Here is a 9,400-nt window from a genome sequence, read left to right on the forward strand (position 1 = left end):
AATTGTCCTCTGAAAATGAACAAACCTCACGGACATGAAAGTTCAGGTACCAGCTAAGTCTTAACAAACAAGCCATGCACCATCTTGGTTACCATGCAACAGGATCACAACTCCCTAAATGATTCAGTGATTAGAACTATGAACAAAATACAAAAATAAACAGTTCAACATTTTGCAAGGGCACAGAGATTTACATTCATGAGGCAAAGAAATCAACATTGGAAAGCTAAGCACCCCAAAAGAAGTAAAATTTGGTCATGAACTCACAAAAATACATCTAAGAAAAACACCTGAAAATGAAAGAAAAGGGGAAGGGCGATGAGTGGGTGCCAACTGGGAAGAAAAAGATGAAATAAATCAGGAAGGGAAAAGATGATAAATTCAGTGATGACCCAACTAGAATTCAATGCCAGCCACCAGAGGCTGAGCTTCTCACATAATTAAAGAAGTATCAGCAATATTCTTCCTTTGAAGGCTGAGAAACAAATTGTACTTGTTTACAAGATCTTAAATGACAAAAGGGGGAGAGTAGTCAAGTTAACAGCTATCAAAAAGAAAAAAATAATCCAGTTGTTAAAAGATTTCACCAATGGTCTGAATAAACTAAAAAAGTACAAGGAACAATGTTCTGCCTCCTGCGGGAAGTGGGAGAGCTAAAATACCAAGAGAAAACTCAGTAGTTGTAGAAACCTTCCCCACCTCGAAAACCTCAGTAAAATTACCTGCAGCCAAAAGTAAATAAAGCACATTTTAAAAATATTTTGGGGCTTCCCTGGTGGCGCAGTGGTTAAGAATCTGCTTGCCAATGCAGGGGACATGGGTTGGAGCCCTGATCCAGGAAGATCCCTCATGCCGCGGAGCAACTAAGCCTGTGCACCACAGTTACTGAGCCTGTGCTCTAGAGCCCGCGAGCCACAACTACTGAGCCCATGTGCCGCAACTACTGAAGCCTGTGCTCCTAGAGCCCATGCTCCGCAACAAGAGAAGCCACCACAATGGGAAGCCCGTGCACTGCAACAAAGAGTAGCCCCTGCTTGCCACAACTAGAGAAAGCCCGTGTGCAGCAACGAAGACCCAATGCAGCCAAAAATAAAATAAATTAATTTAAAAAAATTTTGTACTTTCATTCTCTTCAAAACATAGGATCATATTCCAGGGACTGACTTCATAAGTACCAATTTCTTGTTTGTAAACACATTCTTTATGCAAACAGTTCTTTCACCTGGAAATGCAATTGTTTTTACAAATTCAAATATTTTATTCTTCCCCCTTTTAATCTTTTTTTTCCTGTAATTTTCCCTATTGAAAATATTTCCACTGAACTATTTCATACTTTTGTACATTTTGAATTTTTACTGTTGTACTAAGCTTTTTTAATTCCTTTAATATTTATGAAATTGTGATATCTCATCCTTTTTCCATTTTTGGACCCTCTTTTTTTTTCATGTGTAATTTCTTCATTCATTTATCCCCATACACTTATCCAAATGGTATTAAAGTTCATGTGAAACTGGAACTTAGATAAAGACCTATGTCTCTTTGCCTTATCTTGGGCAATTCGTTTCTCCAGATCCATTCTCTAGATCCTTTAAATAGATTGATTTTCAAAACTACAATGAGGTATCATCTTACACCAGTCAGAATGGCCACCATCAAAAAGTCTACAAATAATAAATGCCGGAGAGGGTGTGGACAAAAGGGAACCCTTCTACACTGTAGGTGGGAATGTAAATTGGTACAGCCAGTATGGAGAACAGTATGGAGGTTCCTTAAAAAAGTGAAAATAGACCTATCATATGATCCAGCAATCCCAATACTGGGCATGTATCCAGAAAAAAACATAATTCAAAAAGACACATGCACCCCAATGTTCATTGCAGCACTATTTACAATATCCAGGTCATGGAAGCAATCTAAATGTCCATCAACAGATGAATGGATAAAGAAGATGTGGTACATATATACAATGGAATATCACTCAGCCATAAAAAGAATGAAATAATGAGATTTGCAGCAACATGCATGGATTTAGAGATTATCATATTCAGTGAAGTAAGTCAGACAGAGAAAGACAAATATCATAGGATATCACTTATACGTGGAATCTAAAAAAATGATACAAATGAACTTATTTACAAAATAGAAACAGACTCACAGACTTAGAAAACAAACTTATGGTTACCAAAGGAGAAAAGTTGCAGAGGAGGGATAAATTAGGAGGTTGGGATTAACATATGCACACTACTATATGTAAAATAGATAATCAGCAAGGACCTACTATATAGCACAGGGAATTCTACTCAGTATTCTGTAATAACCTGTATGGGAAAAGAATCTGAAAAAGAATAGATATATGTATATGTATAACTGAATCAATTTGTTGTACCCCTGAAACTAACACAAAATTGTAAGTCAACGATACTCCAATATAAAATAAAATTTTTTAAAAATAAAGAGATTGATTTTGCCCAACAATTTGTCATGTCTCACTGTATTTTCATTTTCACCCAATCCACATAATATTAAATCTCTTTTCATCATGATCATTTAAACTATCAATTCTCAGGTTATATTTGTTCCATTTTCTCATTCATAATGTATTTATTTATTTATTGTATTTATTCAGATGAATGCTTCAGTAAAATTTGTCGCCATTTTTGCAATTAATGACAGTTTTTATTTCAAAACTGAAAAAAGAAAAAAAAGCTTAATTCCATCTATGTCACAATGCTCCCCACTCCCCAGCAGATCCAGCTGACAGAGCCGAGCCGAGCACCTCCTTCTGCAAACCTACTGCACTGTAGGTTGTTACTTAACACATGTGTAAGGTCTTTTCTCTGGGATATGATACATATTGCAGAATATTTGATAGTCTTCCATCAATATCAGTCCAGAAGATAATTTAAATACTGTTGGAACTTCTGGTAAAGAAGAGTGAAGTAACAAAACATCACCTTTAGAAACACAGCTGGATGTAACAAAAAAAAGAACTGAGGGTGATGCGAGCAACAGAGATGTCTGTGCCTCTTTCCCTTTGTCTCCACCTACCAGGCAGTCCTTTAGGAAAACTGTAGGAAATGGAGTTGGGGATGCAAAACTCACATTTCTTTCAAGGGGAAAACATAGCATGTTTGAAAAATTAGAAAACTGGAGGGAGTTTCCCTTTCTAATCAACTGTTATGATCAAAGTGGAATTTTTGTTGTTGTTATCTCTCTTTCAAAGGAAGGATGTACTATGATGTGAAACACAGGCAGCAGAGGAAGATAATATTGTTAAAGAAATCTAGTTCAAAAGAGTCAGGGTTGGCTTGAAAAGTTTAAGAGAATTTTCTTGCAGATTCTCAGAATCTTAGGAAAGGTGACAGATTGCAGCTTGACCACAGTCTTTCCCACAGATCTCCAAAAAACATTATCTATGAGGAGGGTGTGGGGAAGGTACATGGCCAAACCAAATTTCAAAGGGAATAAAATTGGCCTTTTGAAGAATAGAAGAAAAAAATTGGCCACTGAAAAGCAAGGCGAGGGCAGGCTATTTTATTAAGTGGTAAGTTCTGTGGTGATATAAATAAGTATTTATATTGATTATGGTGCTATAAATAGGTAAATATGTAAATATATGGCAACCTGTTGGCACCACCTGTGTGCTTCACCTCAGGGGCCAGGATGTTATTTCAGCTAAATCTCATCAAGCATCTCATAGATAGCTAAGAGCACATAGCAGCAAAATAAAACAGAATGTGATATTTAAATGATTCTTTCTAACATTGCAAAACTTTGGGGTAGAGCCCCACAAATAGAAGGATTTTAAGGGCATTAAGCAGGGGATAAGTATATTTCTTTGGCAGTATCCCTCTATACGTATTACCTTATCCCTCCTTTTAAGATCTCCAACCTTCTTATCTATTCTGTTGTTGCTCAAAAATGTCCTTTTTCTGGAGAGAGATTATTTTCTGGACCCTAATTGATTTGAGAAGCAGCTGAGGATGTGCCCTTGCTGCAGCATCTCAAGGAAAAGGTGAGCTGGGTTCCCTCGTGGAGGCTGGCGTCCCTGACCTACCCAGAGGAGCTTCCCACTCCCCACTGCCCTTTCCCCTTTTTTCTTTATTTCTAACTTGCATTTTGCAGCACTGGCAAGACAACAGGAAGCCCTGGGCTTCCTCTCCAGGGCATTCAACTGAAGGGATGTGCTCACCACATTGATATCAGTAGCCGGAAAAGAAAGAAAACACACCCACCCTCCAGAAGGCCTGACCCTCCCCGTGTGGCCTCCCTTCTCCCTCGGAGCCTCACAGGCTCTATCAGGGTTGCACTATGGAGGCCACTCCAGTGTTCAAGCCAATTTTATCCACATTAAAATTTGGATTGGCCCTGTACCTTCCGCATGCCCACCTCTCTGACAATGTGTTTTGGAGCTCTGTGGGAAGGATTGTTGTCAAACTGCATTCTGCTAATGCCACTTCTCCAAAGATTTTGAGACTTTGAAACTTCTTCTCTCAGTTTCAGAAACACGTGTGATACGGTTGTCTAAAGTTATTAAGCACGAATCATTGTGACACGGACTCCACTGGTATCAGTATTGCTGTGCATGTTCTTAAATGAAAAATGGTCTGTTGGGCTGCCCTTTATAAGCCAAACACCCTTGAAATCAGCGGGGGAGGGGCAGATTATTTGTTACAAGCTTAGTGTGTCCAATGATAAGAGTTAAATATAACCGAAGTTTGGAATCTAGTTTCCGTATTTTTCATATGAAGGATTCTGGAGGTGGGGCGAGTACAAGACTGAGTGCCTGAGGAATGACCACAGGACCAAGAACAGCCAAAAAGCTGCCGAGAATGGTCATTGCACTAGCAAGACGACGGGACAAATTAAAACTCGAGCCGTGGCTAGCCTGTGTGTGAAAGACCTGAGCAGCTCTTGGGAGCAGTTACTGAAGACAGATTTTAAGGAGTACTGAGAAGTGTAATTTGAGAGCGACTCCATCTGGAATGTCGAGGCCCTTGCATTACAGCCTTTCCTGGGCCTTGGCTGGCCCTGGTCTACTACTCCTGGTAACTAACGCTAGGACCAAGAACTGCCTGAGCTCTCAGATGTCCTAGAGTGAATGGGTCAGTGTCTTAAGAACTCCTAAGTCTCTGAGGGAGTACCATGTCCACTGATGTTTCACCTAATCTTTCTTCCCAGAGAAAATGCATCTATAAAAGTTGGGTTCTGCGTTTGAAAAACTTGGTTATCCCCGAAATGGTCTCCTCCCTGGGCAAGATAGTTTCCTGGTCAGTCCCTTCCCCTACAATGAACCTTTAAAATCACGGTGAAAACCAGAATCCTTTTGCCTCAGCCTTTTGTCTTGATGGTTGAGTGGGAAGATGCTGCATGACTGACTGAAGGAGGAAGGAATTGAGTGAGATTCCTCTGTTGTAAATTACCTGCACGCTCTCACCAAACCCTGCTGCTGCCTTCAGAACAGCCTCAGAAGGATGGGTGACCTTCAACTACTCTGGACTTCCTCACCCACCTCTGCACCATATGAACCTTTGCACTTTTGCCATTTTATCAGCAAATGTGTGCTATTCAGTAACAACTAGCTGCCTACAGATTGCTGTAGATTGACAGTTTGTTAGACTTGATAGAGATGTTCAAGTTGTTGAAGCTGCTTTCTCTTCTTCAGCCTAATGCTAAATGTCTTTATCACAGTTCTCTGTGACCATGGGCAAATCTGAACTGCTCTCAGCCTAGGGTTTTCCCAATTTAAGTGAAATATTCCACATAAAGCACTTAGCACAAAATAAAGGCTTGGTAATTGTTGATGAGGATGGAGTAGAAGACGCTGGTTAGTGGGGAGTATTTTTCTTTTTTTTTTTTAATGTCTGAAACATTTATATTAACATATTTCCATACAAATAACCCAAAGAAAGATTAGTATCAGTTGTTTTTTTGGTTTGTTTGGTTTTTATGGGGTTTTTTTTGTTTTTTGTTTTTACCTTTTTAAACATCTTTATTGGAGTATAACTGTTTTACAATAGTGTGTTAGTTTCTGCTTTACAACAAAGTGAATCAGTTATACATATACATATGTTCCCATATCTCTTCCCTCTTGCATCACCCTCTTTTTTTATACTGCAGGTTATTAGTCATCAATCTTACACACATTGGTGTATACATGTCAATCCCAATCGCCCAATTCATCACACCACCACCACCACCCCCCACCACGGTTTTGTCCCCTTGGTGTCCATACGTTTGTTCTCTACATCTGTATCTCAGATTCTGCCCTGAAAACCGGTTTCATCTGTACCATTTTTCTAGGTTCCACATACATGCGTTAATGTACGATATTTGTTTTTCTCTTTCTGACTTACTTCACTCTGTATGACAGTCTCTAGATCCATCCACGTCTCAACAAATGACCCAATTTCGTTCCTTTTTATGGCTGAGTAATATTCCATTGTACATATGTACCACATCTTCTTTATCCATTCATCTGTTGATGGACATTTAGATTGCTTCCATGACCTGGCTATTGTAAATAGTGCTGCAATGAACATTGGGGTGCATGTGTCTTTTTGAATTATGGTTTTCTCTGGGTATATGCCCAGTAGTGGGATTGCTGGATCATATGGTTTTTTAGTTTTTTTAGTTTTTTAGTTTTTTAGGAACCTCCATACTGTTCTCCATAGTGGCTGTATCAATTTACATTCCCACCAATCTTTTTCTTTTCTTTATAACACTTTGTCTCTACCTGTTGTGTTTCCTTTGGCCCCATGCCATCACAACCACAACACTGTTTTAGAGATGGTCTCCAAGGCTGGAATCTCCTCCCTCTCCAATTTGGGTTACATTTAAATATACTACTTGTAATACGATGAGGTGCCCATCCATAGGAATCAGAGGGACAACCATCTCTGGGGGATTTGCCTTTATACCTCCGGTTGCATTCGTAGCTGTCTGTGGCTCCCGGACACAAGTGCCAGCATTTCTCTGGCTCAGTATTACTGAATAAACAACCAACTCACCCAGGGCCCCAGAAGGAACCAGACAGGTGAATGTAACAATTGCATTCAAACAAGGATAACTCTAGGAGGATTTATAAAGGGACTGTTTACAAAGGGGTGGGCAAAGAAAGGCAAACCACAAGGGATAATGCAATCACACAGGGCTGGTAATGCCAGAGTTGTTCCCCATCCCTAGGCCCAGAAAGAAGGAACCTGTGAAGTGAGTGGTTCCTAGAAGCCCAAGGCAGAGGTGCATGTGGAAAGGGCCACCTTGAGAGGCATGTGAGCTTTGGTTGTGAGTGCAGCTGGTTTGAGACAAATCCAGATGGAGGGGTCAGGAGAATGAAGACTCTGAGCTCACTTTCTTCCTTCTCTCTGATCTACCAAGGCTCTTTCTCAGCTAAATACAGTAGGAAGCCAGAGGGAGCCCATTGAGGTCAGCCTCCTGGAGCAGGATAGAGGCGGGTAGAGAATGGATCTAGAGAAGCAAATGGAAGAAATCTGGCACATCACATAGATAAAAGTGGGCCATGCATGGACCAGCAGTGCCCAAAGACGACCAGTGATATGAACCAAGGATTATAGTTGATCCAATTTCTCCCAACTAGGGTCCTTGAAAAAATCAGTGGACCCCTAATAACTTATTTTGGGCTTCTAGAAAAACCTTAAGATTTTGTTTTGTGACGAGATTTTCAAAATCGACACTATTGTTACTTATGTTAACAGTCCAAACTCTGACATTATTTATCTTTGATTCTGAATATTCTCCTGTCTGAATACTCTGGCTTGTGGCATCTGGGGATGGCCCCCACTTCCCACCCACTGAGGAAGAATCACTTGGTGCTCCATCTGGCTGTATGGGAGGACTTAGGCAGACACGATGCAGGTCTCCCCAGGGAACTCTGGGGACAGGCTCTGTGAGTCCTCCCCCTCTGGCACCCGCAGAGTGGACATCAGAGTGTACTCTTCTCCTGCAGGTGGAGGTAGAGGTGGGAAAAGCAGAACAAGTGTACAGAATTTGCTGGAGAAACCACAGCTCAGGACCGGAGGCAGAAATCCCCCTGTTCTTACCTTTCTTCTTACTACACGGAAATAAATTTGGAAAATAGCCTTTGGACCCTAGTGATGGACTAGCAGACTAAGAAAAGCTTACAGGCTTCTGAAGTTCCTGCCACAGGCAGGGGTAGGGTTCTGTCCTAATGTCTTCTCAGTTTGCTCCATTCTGCAAGGCTGGTCCCTGAAAACAGGTACAATGGGTGGCGAGCTACATGGCATGACTGGAGGGGCTTCAAAAGGCCTGCCTGACCCCAAACTATCTCCTTGCTGGCCTGAGGATCTGTCTGAAGTTTTCATCACGTGAGTCACTTTTTTATGCAAAGAATTTGCTTCAAGAAGTCCTCTGCTAAAATGTACACGCTGCTTAAAAGGGTGTGGTGCACATTTGTCTTTCTGTTTTGTCTTCCCAACATCTAACTTCCCTTCCTGTTTCGAGAACTTCACCCCTTATGAGTATTTATAGGAAGCAGAGCCCATTTTCTATTGCCAGGGCAGGGGCACAGGAGCTGAGGTCAACCAGCTGGGTCCACCGGACTGTGCATCTGGAGCTGATGACACAGGAGAGCAGAATCTGGGAGAGCACTTACTCGGCAGTGGGTGGCAGCAGTGGCGGTGAGCCTTGTGCCAGTGGCCCTGTCCCGAGCTGTCCGTGGCAGCAGTGCAGACCGTGGTGTCCAGCAGCTGGGAGAGGCTGCAGTCCTGTTCCCACAATTATTGTTTATGGTGTGATTTGGGCTGAGGTCCCCACTGCTGTGTAGCCTCTCCTGTTCCTGCCCATTTTTAAAGTCTGTTCCTCAGCCTTCCCAGAGAGTCTAGAGCTTCCCAGTATCCTTTTACTAAATCTCCATGCTGCTTAAATCACACAGAGTCAGCCTTAGTTGCAAGAAGCTAAGAACACTGGCTGACACAGGGGGTGAAACATTAACTCAAGAGAAGCCTTCCATGTACCAGTCACAGATAGATACATTTGTCTAATTAGCTAATTGTCGCCTCGAGAAACAGCAGGACCCCGGGAAAGAGTTTTTGTTGATGGCGGAGGAGAGTCTGGTCTTACGGGCATTAGCTGATGGGCTTGCCCAGAAGGACACTGGGCAGACGCTTTGAGGGACAGATATCCAAGGGACTAGGCTGGGGCTGTGCTTGATGGAGAGAGATACGATGACAGGAAAGATGAAGCCACAATAAGAGCAATAGCTAACACGGGCTGACATTAATGCTATTGACTGTGGAAGCTTGCTGAAAGGGCCTTTTTTATACTTGTAGAGCATTCAAGGGAAGTTACTGCGTTGTCAAAGTGAGACCACTGATTTTATCACTTTGGTTTGCCTAAACATTTCTGTTGACACTTAGTCTTC

The sequence above is a fragment of the Kogia breviceps genome, chromosome 5, assembly GCF_026419965.1.
Source record: "Kogia breviceps isolate mKogBre1 chromosome 5, mKogBre1 haplotype 1, whole genome shotgun sequence".
NCBI classification, from domain to species: Eukaryota; Metazoa; Chordata; class Mammalia; order Artiodactyla; family Physeteridae; genus Kogia; species Kogia breviceps.